General features: G+C 37.0%; 1 long non-coding RNA gene across 1 annotated transcript in view; it reads left to right on the top strand.

The window, feature by feature from the left end:
* The window catches only part of LOC114068374, a 20717-nt gene extending 8084 nt beyond the window's left edge, over positions 1-12633 (top strand). The window contains exon 3 of the long non-coding RNA XR_003573583.1: positions 9249-12633. This is a non-coding gene — a long non-coding RNA (uncharacterized LOC114068374). The remainder of the gene's footprint in view (positions 1-9248) is intronic.
* Positions 12634-13821: the final 1188 nt, after the last annotated feature.

Here is a 13821-nt window from a genome sequence, read left to right as displayed (position 1 = left end):
TGACATATTTTGAGTTTCCTGTGGTGTGGTATGGTTGTCCATTTTGAAAGGTTTTCCCCTAGAAGCTGTCTTTTGTATTTGCACAGAGGATTTGATGTAGCTGAACCCAATCCTCTTTACTGAATGTTTTAACTGAAAGTCTTAGGGCTTAGCTTTTTGTTGGCTTGCTGCTTAGCTTTTTCCTAAATCCACATCCCCAGTGGGAATGTGTCATCTTGTAATATTTGACTGTCTTCTACTGTGGGAGTTAAAACCAATTTGGTTTTGAACAAGAAAAAAATTTTTCTATAAGGAATCATCTTTGTATGGGAATCAATTTCTCTTGCAAATCCTTGGGAAAAATACAAAATAACCATAAAAAATGCGAACTTGTCAGAACAACATAGCCATCTGCATTTTTACGTAGCAAAGAAAAGGTAAAGCCAAGATTAATTATACATTTGTTGCCTATAGCAAGGCTAGAGTAACACTAGTTTAGGGCTAAAATTAGTCTGTTCTTACCATTCCTGTGCCTATAACCACAGAGGTTTATCAATCACATTAGATCTTAGCTATTGAGGATTGTAATTCTCAAAGACTGCACAATATCAGTCTTCAGAGATATTTTTCTCTCTTTACAATTTCTGTATTATGTGAGCAATATTAGTAGAAGCTGGACACATGGTTAAGAGTTATTTCATCTAAAGGCAGAGAAATGTACAGCAGTAATGTGCATATAGACAGAGAAACTAGGTGAGTCCAGTGGTGAACACATGGTTGATAAATAGCAAAAAAGATGAGAAAGCTGTACTGTGATGAATATGTTCAAAAATACTGTGTCAGTGATCCTCACAGTCTTAAAATTCACACAGAACTGCCCACTAAAGTTAATTTATAAGTTGTTCCCTGTTGGAGTCTTCATTTCAAATTACAGATAGAGGATTTAATTCTGAGCTAGTCCATATTTCAGTGTATATATTCAATAATTTATTCTTAATATTTTCACTGATAGTTTGTTTGCTTGTTTTTTTTTTTTTTAAACTCATGACCCTCTGGCATAAATGTAAATAAGGTTGCGGAAAAACAAGTATTAGTTGGTCTCTTTTTGTGAAAAAGTTTGCATGAGTAGCTACATGTGCATTTTAAATATAAAATACCGAAGAGAACATAATGACTGGGAAAGACAATCACAAAGACAGCTAATTGCTCTTGTCAAACATTTAAGGAGACCTGACTTTAACCTGTGCCATGGATAGAGGCTAAAACAGTTACCTGACAAAAATACAATAGAAGTGGTTTTCCAATGGAAAAAGCACAGATCCAAACTTTAAAATTCTTCTTTTGCTTGATGTGAGACACCAGGCAAGTAATTTAACCTCTAGGTGGCTCCACCTTTTTGTCATTAGCTTGAATAATATTGGTGCATACCTACTCTTTAGGATGCTGTGCACTTTTTAAGTAAGCAGTCCAACAAGCACTGTGAGATACTGACATGAAAAGTGCTGACCATAGCACTGCAGAGCAGGATGAGTGCCGGAAAATGAACTCAAATAGACCTTCGGTAACATGAATTAATTAAAAAAAAAAAAAAATCCAGTCTTTGACATGAAAATGACCTTAGAAATTAACATCAAATTGTTCTATGGCAAAGTTTTCCACTGTCAATGCCACAGTACAGATTTCCAGTTGGTATCTTGCGTTGGAGCTTCTGTGCGTAGAGAAGTGCTGATTGTGCAAGAGGTTGATGGTGTGGAGCAGAGCCCCAGGGGATGGTCTTGTGAGGGAACGTTTGCTCTCCAATTGGTTCTTGTAAGACTGAATAATTTTTATTTTTTGTCTCGTGTGTAAGAGCAAGTAACCAGGTGCCAAGAAGCTCCTCCAAATATACTCTATTGGTACATATGTTATTCCAGGAACAGTATATGCATAATTGATAAAAGAAAGCGTAATGTTAATCTTTATTAGCCTTAGATAATATTATAATATTATATACTGTAAATACAGTATTCAGGCCAAAAACCTCAGATGAAACCTACCCTGAAGTAATCAAAAAGGTAAGGAAAAATAGAAAGAGAAATAGTAATAAAAATGTAAAAGTAAAGTATCTCTTTTTTCCCCTGTGGAGCATATTATAGCAAGTTTTATCTTGGATTTAAATAAGCCTATTTAGTTAACACAGTATTTTTGAAAATTTTTAATCCAGTATTTAATGTTGCCAGGGAAATGGCACTAAATGCTTGTAGCCCAAGGCCAGAAACAGAAGGTGTGTTCTGACCATTTTTTGTCATCTTAGAGTCTGGCATAAGACTGCAGTTGTGAATTAATGTGCAAGGTACTTTGGGAGTACTTGAAAGCAACATTGCATTCCACTTTGCATAGCCAGCTCTGATGAGTCTTCTCTCCAATATCTTGCCTGTCTCAGGAAAAATTATATGCTGCCATGTGGGTAATTTTTTCATCTCATAGCAGGTGATATTTAATCAGTATACAGAATGGCCATCCTTCTGCAGAATAAATAGAGAGTTTTGAAAATTCCTATTGGTAGAGTATAAAGTTATGTAGCGCAGGAATTCACCCACAAGCTGCTGATGTAGTTAGGAAGAATAACATAATTGTTTTGAGATCTGCTGACGTTTGTGCCTGTGAGCTGTAGAAGGCTTTCTGGCTCCTTGGATTCTGTGCCTGTGTATTGACAAATCTACAGTGATCTTGTGTGTTCATTCACAGGGAGGAGAGGTTAAGCAACTCTTCATTGAGTAGAGCACACTTCCTGCCTTGCAGCCTTTGCAGTGTGAAATTTAGAAATTCTCCTTAGAGAGAATTTATGAGGTAACTAAAGAATTTCAGATAAGGTGCAGAGCAGCTGCCCTGTAGCTCAGGTTACAAGTCTGTTAAAACCTGAGCCTTTGCTTGGTTTTAAGGAGTATGAATAATTTACTTTTTTACCCATTCTGCCGAGCTACCTTTGCTTGGACTTGGCAGTTCTACTCCACTCTACAAAGCTGGACACTGTGATGAAATGCCATGAATCCAAACACAAGTTTTCCTCCCTTCCTCGAGGTAAGGACTGTCTGAGGAACATGGCTCTGTGCATGGCTCTGCCATCATCACTGCTACATGGTGAGTGATGTGAGGTACTGTCCCTGCTGGGCTCACAAAGCTCCACCCAACACACGGTCCATGCTGAGCTCTGTGGTGTCCATCATTTACCAATGAGATCAAGGGTTTGGCTTTTTTGCTGTTCCTACCACAGATGATCTGGTAGGACCTCTGTTGTTCTGGCTTCTGTGAGAAGTCAATCCTGCACCAAAACTGGTGGCTCAGCAGTAGGTAACCTTAGCCTCTTGGTGGAAAGTACTGAGTTTACAGATGAACTAGGAGGATAATCTCCTTGCTGATGGTTAAGATTTAGATTTCGTCTTCATGTGATGACTGGTGTGTGAGAGCATCTCTTTATAATGTTTCTTAGGGGCTAGAAGTTTTTCTTGGTTCCAACATTCAACTGAAAAATGAATAGTGATGCTGAGAATAAGACTTTTCTTTAATACTTCCCTCCTAGCATCCTAAACCACTTTAAACTATTAATGAAACACGCAATTTTTCAGGAAATGGGAGCATGGAAAAATCTATCAAATTCAGTGATTATTCCAAAGGCATGACAGTTGTTTGCAGTAAAACTGGATAGAAATAATTTCAGTGGATTAGGTTCCTGTTGTTCTAGGCACTCTAAAAATGCACACAAAGAGATGACTTCTGCTCTGAGGAGATTTTGATCTGAGTAGATTTTAAATCAGCAGTAGATAGAAAGAGACAGAGCAGTGGCTTATGCCATACAATAGGCAAGGCATGACACAGTCAGAGAACTCTGTGCTTTAAACACTTGACCTGAATTTTTCCTCCCAATAAAGAAAATGCTTAAACCCCATTATTTATGGCTTTCTATATATACATAGTAGCTATAACCTGTTGCTTTAAAACACAAAACATCAGGGAAACCCTCAAGGTGGTGTGATACTTGAAAAAAATGCTGTATTAAGCTGCTTAGGAAGACCTGACACTATGATTTATAAGTGGTGTGTCTAAAAATTATTGTTCATAGAGAACAGTCTTGCTCCATAAATATTGATAACAAATTTGAAGATAGACACAAGCAAAGGAAAAAGTTTCCTTGCTAGTAGGAGAAAAATAAGATAAACTCTTAAAACATTTAAATGATGTTGCATGTCTACGGCAGCACCTCTTTAATCTTATAAAGGTTGTATCGCTCTATCTGCCATCTGTGTGATGGCAACTACATGGCTCATGGCAACAGCTTTCTGGTAGCCCCATGTTGATTAAAACCTTTGAATTTATTTTTATAAATTAACATTTCCCAAGGACCTTATTTTTAAAAGTGTCAACCCACTTCTGCCTTTCAAATGTGTTTTTTCCTATTTTCTGTCATTTTGGGTTTAGATAAAATTTTAATGGAATATGGGAAAGTTTTATGCTGAAGGTGCTGAGGAAAAAAAAGTCTAAACCAGCTAACCAAATAGTTAATTAAAATACTTCTAATTTCCACACACGTAGAAATGTAGGAAGTGCTGTGAGTCAATTGTTGTAACCTGTCAGGTTTCTAAGGATCTGTGCCTACAGCTTTTTCCCTGTTCAATTCTCTTTGAGCAGACAGCACTGGACACATTTGGGCCTTTCGCTTCTTTTTAAAAGCCTGTGGAAATTAATAAAAAGCCTATCAGCTTCCTAAGATAGTGTCCCCTCCTGTAATTTAATCCACTGAATAGTTATAATGTACCTCTGGATACAAGAAACTCTCAGAGAAATGAGAAGTAATTTCACCTAATAACCCCTGAGGAATGATGGTTATTTTTCAAATAGTTGTTTTTGCTAACTGGCCTTGAGCTTGCGCTGAAAATTTACATTGCACAAAATTTACATTGCCTTGGAGCAGCAACAACTTCACGAGCCCTTTTTTTCTTTTTTTTTTTCTTTTAGTTTAGTTTTTCCCTCAGAACAGCTCGATGGTGTTAGACTGATTGCAAGTTTCACATAAAATTTGTGCCAGAACACAAAATCTCGCCTTCCAGTGTTGGCACTATTTCATGCATCCAGCACATTTAAATTGCTGTTTACAGTTGGCAAGTCATAGCAGAATTTTTTACCCCAATGGAGAGATCAGGTGGAATTTCAACTATGATTGTCCAGGGAATCAGTTTTCTTACTCCTGCTGCCCACCTGTGCATGTTCCTTGTGCTACCAGCAACAATGAGGTAATAATACATTTCCACAACACTAGTTCTTGTATAGAAGGATGTTGCTCAAATGGCATCAGTCTAGGAAAGACTCAGGCAAAAAATATCAAATTAATTTAGGTAGAGTGTAAAAAATAATACTATGTCCAGATTTGTATTAGGTCATTAATATATTTTTAGTTGGAAACAGAGAATCAAAAGCAATTCTAGTTGCTGGTATTTAAGAGGAGTTACGGACATCACGCAAGTGTGTATATGTTGGGGACAATTCCTCTTCATAGGAAAATGTTTGTTTCTTTCAAAACAAGGTTTGTCATCTGCTGAAATGTCAGTGAGCCTTTACATGCAACTAATATCTCTCACAGTAAAAACTTGTGCCATAAATTATATTTATTATATTACTTCTTAAGTACTGTTGGTATAGCTGATAAGACCAAAGTCGGTCTTGTCATCACAACTCTGAGTCTAATGCAGAGGAGGCAAGACTGATGGACAACAGTTTATATATAGTAGTAGATAGACATGCTTGATATCAACAAAGCTAAGGCAAGGAATGCCTTTATCTCCTACTCCAAAAGGCTTGAAAAACACATTCTTGACTAACGTCAACTGAAGGTCACCTCTCTTTATTCTATTCAAGATTAAAAATTGATATGGTTTTAGTGTAGGGCACAATTAGAGAAGGGAACTTTGAGTCAGCTTTTACAAATGTGAAATTTTGTTATCAGCTATCCTATTCCTGAGAAATCTGGACGTAATAGATTATATAGGATTGTGCTTAACTTCACCAGATGGTTAGTTACATGGAACGCGCTTGGATCCAAAGAAAGGGTTGGTTAATTGAAATGATTCACCTGATTAAATTTAAGCATGGCATAAATACCCTATACAGGCTATTACTTCTACCCAGTAGGTTTCAGTCTGTGTATGAAATTTGCAAAGAGATGATAGGTCTTCATCAAGACCTTTATTAAGACTTCGGTACGTTTTCATATTTCCCTGAGGAGGTGCCAAGGGTCTTGCATACCTTTATCTGCAGTTACTAACTGAAGTATCATGCCGACATAAAGAATTTGTCTTATTCCTACATTAGCAGCAATGCATCACATTTGACATAAAAATGAGCACAGTGGGCTTTATGTATTGATCACCTTTTAAGAGTTTATTTCATTCTCATACCTTTGGTCTCGGGAGGGCTGGAAATTCAATGCAGGGGCTTTAAAGTACTTTTGAACTTGCATTTCAAGTCTGTAGAGCATTATGCTTCAAACACTAGTACAAAAGTCAAAAGGGAAAAGAAGCAGGGGAAATGGCAATTACTGTTTCATAACAATTGCAAAGGATACTTATATAAAAGCCTTTTACTTGCCATCACCAAATAAAAGCTTTACGTAATGAAAACATATGGCTGGTATTGAGTGAAAAAGGGACGGGAGATTGAATATTAAAGGTGTCTCTGCCTTTAGTTCAGTGTATCCTTGCAGGAGGGAGAAGTGCTCAGAATGAAAGGGTGACAACAACTTTATCTTTGAATTTCCTGCCTTTCATCAGCTACTATTACAACCTGCATGTTTAAGTGTTAAAAAGACTCAGAAAAATTATAAAACTTGATGGGTTTCTCTCAAAAATCTGTACTGTATTTAGATGCTAAATTCTCAGTTTAAAAAAGAATCCATTGCCTCCACCTTCTCTATTTTTTTTCAGTAAAAAGAACAGTTTTGGCTTTTAATGAAATGATTGTTTAAATATAAGGTTTAATGAAGTCAGTGGAAATTTCCATTCATCCAATTTTATTTCTGAAAGGCTGTATCCCAGAAAGCTAATTCCTGGAAGCATTTTCACAATCCTGTTTAAATAAAAGTGCTGGATTGTCTTTGCAGAGTGCATACCAGATTAGTTCTTCTGACAGTCTACACAGAGCTACTTTCATTTATACTTAGTGAGGAGTTTACTCTGTGGTGTGCTTGATGTAATGATGTGATGACTTTTTTATTCTGCCTTTCTTCATGCTGGTTTTGAACCAGTAATTAATGAGAATGACTACATATTTTAATTTACTCTCCTTACAAAATAATCACAAATTGTAATCTCAAATATTTTATTGTCCTTACATTTCGTGTCTGCTGCAAATTGCTTTTATAAGTAGGACCTTCTTGGCAGTTTATAAAGTTACCTTATTAAAAATTCAGAAGGGCAAAAAATTATCTGATATTTTTGTAAACCATGGGATTCTCAAATGATTAATAGCCACATTTGTTCTGTAAATAAATATGAAATTTTCCAAACAAATGTATCAAAAGGGATCCAGTTCTGTAAGCTTTTGCTGCTATCATCCCTATCTATAACCAGTGTGGAAAATAACTGTTGTCTATTCACATGAATTTCTAAAACCCAGTGTCTCATTATTTTAGAAATACATGTTTCTGCCAGTCTCAGGTTACATTTCTATGATCTTCCTGTTCTGGAAGGTGTGTGATATCTTTTCAATCAGCTTAATATCTTCTTAGGCCTAATTTAAGATGGCCATGTAAAGTAAGTACCTAAGCAGTATTTTTTTTTTCTCTGTGGGATTGTGTGAAAAGCCTAAACTTAACTTTCTAGTGATTCCTTTCCTTTTCTTCTGTTATGCTTATTGCTGAATGATGCTAAATTGTAATTTGTTATTCCAAGCCATGAAGACATCCTTCCTTCAGGTAGTTAAAAGGAATACATTTCTGAACCTTTAAAATATATTAAGCAAAGCAGATGTATTTTTCAGGCTTCCTTTAACCTCTAGCACCAGATCATATTCTCCTGCTTTGTGCCTTTTTTTTTTTCTTTATGTTCTCTTCTGTGGCTTCCAGTCTACTTGACTGGAAGCTTACATCCCTGAGGAATACTCAACCTGTAACTAAATATGTGTTTGAATTTAATGTGCAAATTGTTATTTTAGAATTTAATAGAATTTATTTAAAGCTGATCCTTTTTTTTTCAATGTTGCGTGCCACTGTTTTTCAGTTTCAGCCCATTTGAATGAAAGGGAAAAACCTTTCTTCATTTGCCATCTCAGAACCTTGATGCAGGTGGGCACCTCATCACCCTGTAGTTTGTAGGTTGCACTCTCAACTTGGAAAGCTTGAATTGGAAAACCTCATCTCATTTAGTGTTAGGGGCTCCAGTTTGCTTTAATTCATTTCCAGAAGCCTCAAATCCCAGTAATTTATAAAACTACCTAAATGAAAGCTGGGATTCTTGACTTGAGTGAATTCAGAGAATAGGTAGTTTTCCAGTAGCATCTAATATTCAGGACTCTGCCAATGAAGATGGTAGTTGGCATACTTTGTGTGTGCCATTTCTGTGTTCTCTGATGCTCTGCCCTGGATACACTCAGCATTGTGGTTATTGATTTTTGATATTAGAGAGACAGAGCAGTCGAAACATAGCAAGATTTTATGCTTCTTGGATGTATAAGATTACAATACAAGCAACATGGCCACCTGTAGTTAATATGTTTGATTTATTATCTGAAGGTCTAAAATAGAAGTTAATTTACTGCACTTGAATGGCACTAGTTGGAAAGCCCAGAGATCCAGGTTATGTGTTATCTGCAAAAGTGATACAGTGCAAATAACAATAATTGCTCCCACTCCACCACTCTTACAGAGGTACCACATTCACTTGGGTGCTAACAAGGTTCCTTCTTCTGTGTTTTTTCATTCCCCCATTAATAACGTATGAGGATTCACCATTTGAACATTCTGGCCTGAGATTCCACATAATTAAATACTAATGTCCAAATATTGTCTAACACCAACCCACTTTTCACTGAGTCATTATCAGACAACTGTGAATCATCAGTTGATGAACAGGGCTCACTCTTGTTGACTGCAAGTCTTTTCCAATGAACTAACCTTCCTGCTCTGGTAAGAGTATTTGTTATGTTTGTTATTGGCTCTTGAGCAGTCTTCTGTTAAAGACTGAGATTTATCTCTTCTGTTGTCTCTCTCTTCTTTCCCTCCTTTTCTCCTTCCCTCCTTACAGAAAAATCCGTAAGAAGTTCACCAGATCACAGCTGAAAAGAGCTTCCAGAACACCTTGTTCTTCAATCATTGCAAAGACAAAGTCTCTCATGAACAATAGGCAGGCACGAACAGAGCCAGGAATCATCATGCACTGAAGATATAACAGCATCAGCACCATAAAAATGTCAAAATCATGTTTAATTGTGAATGCAAATACAACATTACTTCACATATCTTTTGAGACAGAAACAGTATATGGACATATTGTGGTTGGGTTGTATGTTCTGGGCAGGATCCAACAGCAGCCCTTGTATTTCCCCTCACCTCTGCAAGGGCTACTTCTGGTTCACTGTGCAGGCCTATCCCGGATTCCCTCTATTGCCAGTTGACAGTGTTAGCTGTTGAGGGAGGAACTGTTTGCACTGACCACACTGAAGGAGTATGGATGCAGAGTCCAACCACTACATTTGTCTGTGCCTCCTAGTGGCTCAATACAAAAATATGCAGCTTTCAAAACTATTGTAATGTCTTTAAAGTGGGATTTAACCTTGAGGGGTTGCATTTTCAAAAACAACTGCAAACTTTGAGCGTTCATATTTTTCAGTATTGATTTGAGTCACTCTGGATTTGATTTTCTGAACTGCTGGGCATCCAGACCCTGAAACAAGGGCAGGGTGTTGTTTAGCAGTTCTGAAACTTAGATTGAATTAGGAAGTGCCCATAACTAGTGGCCAATTTTTAAAATGTTGGCTGTATTAGCTTTGGTTAAAATCCTGGAAAGTATTATGTGTGGAAGTGAACATCCAGCTGGACTAGTTGCATGTGTAAGAGCTAGTCCTGTCTTCTATATATTTGCAAGCATCCTCTTATTTCTTTGGGTATTTTTTGCATTTCTTGAAGCCTATTCTGAATAGTTAAAACCAGCAGAACACCATTCCCAGAAAACATGAAGAAATAAACTATTTCCTATTAGAAATGTCTCTCCACAAAATAATTTTTACATTTTGATATGTCTGGATAAAAAGATGTCTTGCTTTGAAGTTCATAAATGTAAGGCTACTGGTGGATACTTACCATGGAGAGATGATGTGCCTTTTGAAACTACTTGTAGGAAACTGTCAGTCTCCCAGAAAGTGGGAATGGCGACAGAGGCAGGTCTTTTTTCTACTCAGGTACTTACAGGTGAACAATCTCTGCCCTACTTTGAAATCCAGAGAAAAACAGTGTGTAGCACTGCTGTGTAGTACGTCAATCATCCGAGGCAAGTTGTCCTTCAACGGGTTTCGATTCTGTACGGCTTTTTAAGATGTGATCAGACACTGAACACGTCATAGTAAACTGAGATGAGCTTCAAAACTTTTTTCCTCCCTCTTTACTACTTAGTTCTAACAGTGTAATAATAATTGTGAGGTTTTCATCCAGTCATGGATATGCACCCAGCTTTGGGGTTAGAAAGACAAAAATGTAAATGATGTGTCGTAGCCTCTGGGTGATGCCCCAAAATTATTTCCCGCCATGCATTTCATGGTTTCAGTCTGAAAGAGCATCTGTGATCTCAGCCTATAACTAGCCATATTCTCTATGTAGGATTTTGTGCCCTTGAGACAGAGACCCAGATGCTTCTTCAAAGACAAAAGCACCCTGACCTCTTGAGGGGACTTGCTGATGGTTTTCTGGAGTGATGGTTCCAGGTCTTGTCTGCTGTCCTTCACCAGCAAGAAAAGGGTGATGGAGAGATTCATGACATGAAGTGCTTACTCCTAGTGCCCTGAATACCTTAGTGAATGTCACTGATTTGGACACAGTTGGAGAAGACCTGTGATTCATCTGCTTACAGTATTTTCCAGTAGCCACTGAAGTGTGCAGCCTAGGAGTCTCTTCTAGGCACAGGATCTGCTTCTTTCTCTCAACAGGAGGGCTTTTCATCAGATAGCTGAGCAGAGACAACCTACTCTTATTAGTAAGGATTGCCTTTATTAACTGCAACATATGGAAACACCTTCTGTATAATAGCTTCCTCACCCATTAAAATCAAGGAAACATGATTACTCAGCAATCTGTTTGACTGAAAGTATGAAAAACATTAACAGAACAAGCTTCCTCAGACATCAGTGAAATCACACGCAGCAGACTCATTTTCAAAGTGTCATTAGCTGTAAGGTTGTAGATTTTTTTACCCTGCCTTATTAAGCTTGTACTCAAATTATTTCTTTTAGCCAGTATGCTCCAGTGTCTAGACAGTATTTTGTAAAATCTCTGTGTGTTTCTCCTTTTGACAATAGTATTAGTATCTGTAATAGTCTGATGTGAAGTCCTTTTTTCTTCTTTCCCTCTAAGGGAAGGTATATTGGTAACCCAGCTCCCTGTTATGCAGCCAACTGCCTGGTACCATTATCTTTTGCATCAAACAGCCAAGGTAAGGAAGAATCCTTTGCTGCTTCAAGCTGAGGTGCTTCATCTGGATACACTGGGAATAATTTCACTTCTGCCCAGCAAAGTCATTTCACAGGTTGCAATAACCAACCCTTGGGATAGGTAAGGCATGGAGAAGACTAATTGCTGGAATAACTTCTGCTCTGTCTTTAAACTGTTCTGCATGCAGCTGCACAGAGACTTTCTCCCCCTTAAACTGCACACAGTGCATGGAGAAACTGCACGCCATGTATTGCACCTTTGTCTTTACCTGCTCTCTCTCCATCTTACCTTTCCTGCAAGATGTTCTCCACATACTGATACCGGATTTACCCGTGAAGTTAAACTGAGAACACTGATGGAAGATCTGCTGAAAACGTGTTCCTGCTGCATTTGGGCATAAAGATTTAAATTTTTGTAGAAATCGTGACACTCCTTTCTACCACATCATGCAATTCCATGCTTTCTGTTGAGTTAAAAGATTTTTCACTGACTGTAAGTAAAGATGACACATTCCTGTGTTATCTGTAACAGCGTATCCACAACAAATCAGAGCTCCCTACTTTTTTTATCAAGCTTCCCAAGTTAGTTATTTTAAAATCAGCTAACATATCTCAGTCATCAACAATGACATTGAGTTTAAACATAAACCTTCTAAGCAAGGACAAGAGGTTTGGTACTTACCATGGATATAAGCAAGAGAATCTAGACAGCATCAGAGCTGCATTTACCATATGATTTATTTTCCAGTTAGCTAAATAAGAAATCTGTCTGAAAATTTGCCTTTCCATTTACAAATCAGGGGCTAGGAAACCATGCAAAATGCACAGTCTTTTGTGTTCAGAGGCCTCATATAGAAAGTAAGAAGATTGTTTTAATGTCTGAAATGTCTATGTCATTTTCATCTATATAGCTGCTCTGTTCTCTTGAAATGTTGTGTATCCTATTTTCAGATTATTTTTAAAGGCCCCTGCTTACTGATGGAAGTTTTGATTCTGTAGGATGGAAAAAAAAGGTTTTAAAATATTCAAGATTGTTTAAAATGTGTTTGTGATATGAAAACAACATCTTTTAAAACAGTGTTTTGATTAAGGGCAAATATAGCCTTTGTTTCTACAGTTCAAACTTTGCATTGCAGCATGTTATGAAAAACTTGGAATTGGAACTGAAACCAAGAACAAACAAGCAGTAGAAATGGTGAAATGGAGCCTGCACTTACAGAATGTGCACTTTTTTAGTAATCTAAACAGAGATTTTTTTAAAATAAATATAATTTCAACAGAGATACTTTCCTAATTATGAAGGCTTAAAAAAAATTGAATGGCTGCACAGTAGTTTCCAATATAATCACAGAATAACATGCCACAACCTTTCTCAGAGAACAATTACAGTCCTTCAGAAATACTATATTGCATAGTACGATTTACTGGACACAGTGTCTTTATATATGTGTACTGCTATGGTAATGGAATTGTTAGAATCCTTTGGAAATGTCAGCAAAATAATATTCAATTTTCATTTTTCTTTTGAAGGTCCTTTATATAAACCTGTGTCTTCATAAGTCAGAGGGGGTGTCAAGAGATCTGAGTTTATATAACTGCACAGTGGAATTTTTTTGAGTAAGTCAGGACTTTTTTATTCAAATGTTGCATGTTGAGGGAGGAAACCTAATTTTGGAATACATGGGGTTTTGGATAAGAGTTTTGAGGTTGTACTATATAGTGATCAACAAATTTGAAGAATATGCTCCTGTTACTCATAAAGATTTAACAGTTGGTATTGAAATACAGTATTGATTAAATAAAAACAAGAAGCATTAAAGAGTTGTCTTTTTTAAATTCTGTTGTTTAGGCTAAAAACTAATTTCTCAATGGAATGGTAAAATTGGGAAGCTCCATGTTGGGTGTTTGAGGATGTGTGGAGCACCTTAGAATGAAACAGTACTATCTGATTTGCATTAAAGTGTCTTTGTGTACAAACTCTGTGACTCTTGGCCCTTTTTGCAGGAAACTAAATTTCTACATTGATACTGTCATCCTGTTTTACAGTAGGCTATTGAATAGTCAAGAGACTGAAAACTGATGAACTGCATGAGAGTTAAAAACACAAGTAGATAAAATGGGGATGAAGAAAGAAGACTCAAAAATTGGGGAAAGAGAGACATAAGGTATTGGCCCTTG

The sequence above is a fragment of the Empidonax traillii genome, unplaced genomic scaffold (genome assembly GCF_003031625.1).
Source record: "Empidonax traillii isolate 1590-97213 ecotype Southwest subspecies unplaced genomic scaffold, ASM303162v1 scaffold1052:size197283, whole genome shotgun sequence".
In the NCBI taxonomy this organism is placed as follows: Eukaryota; Metazoa; Chordata; class Aves; order Passeriformes; family Tyrannidae; genus Empidonax; species Empidonax traillii.
The sequence above is the reverse complement of the archived record's forward strand: the minus strand, read 5'-3'. Positions and strand labels throughout refer to the sequence as shown.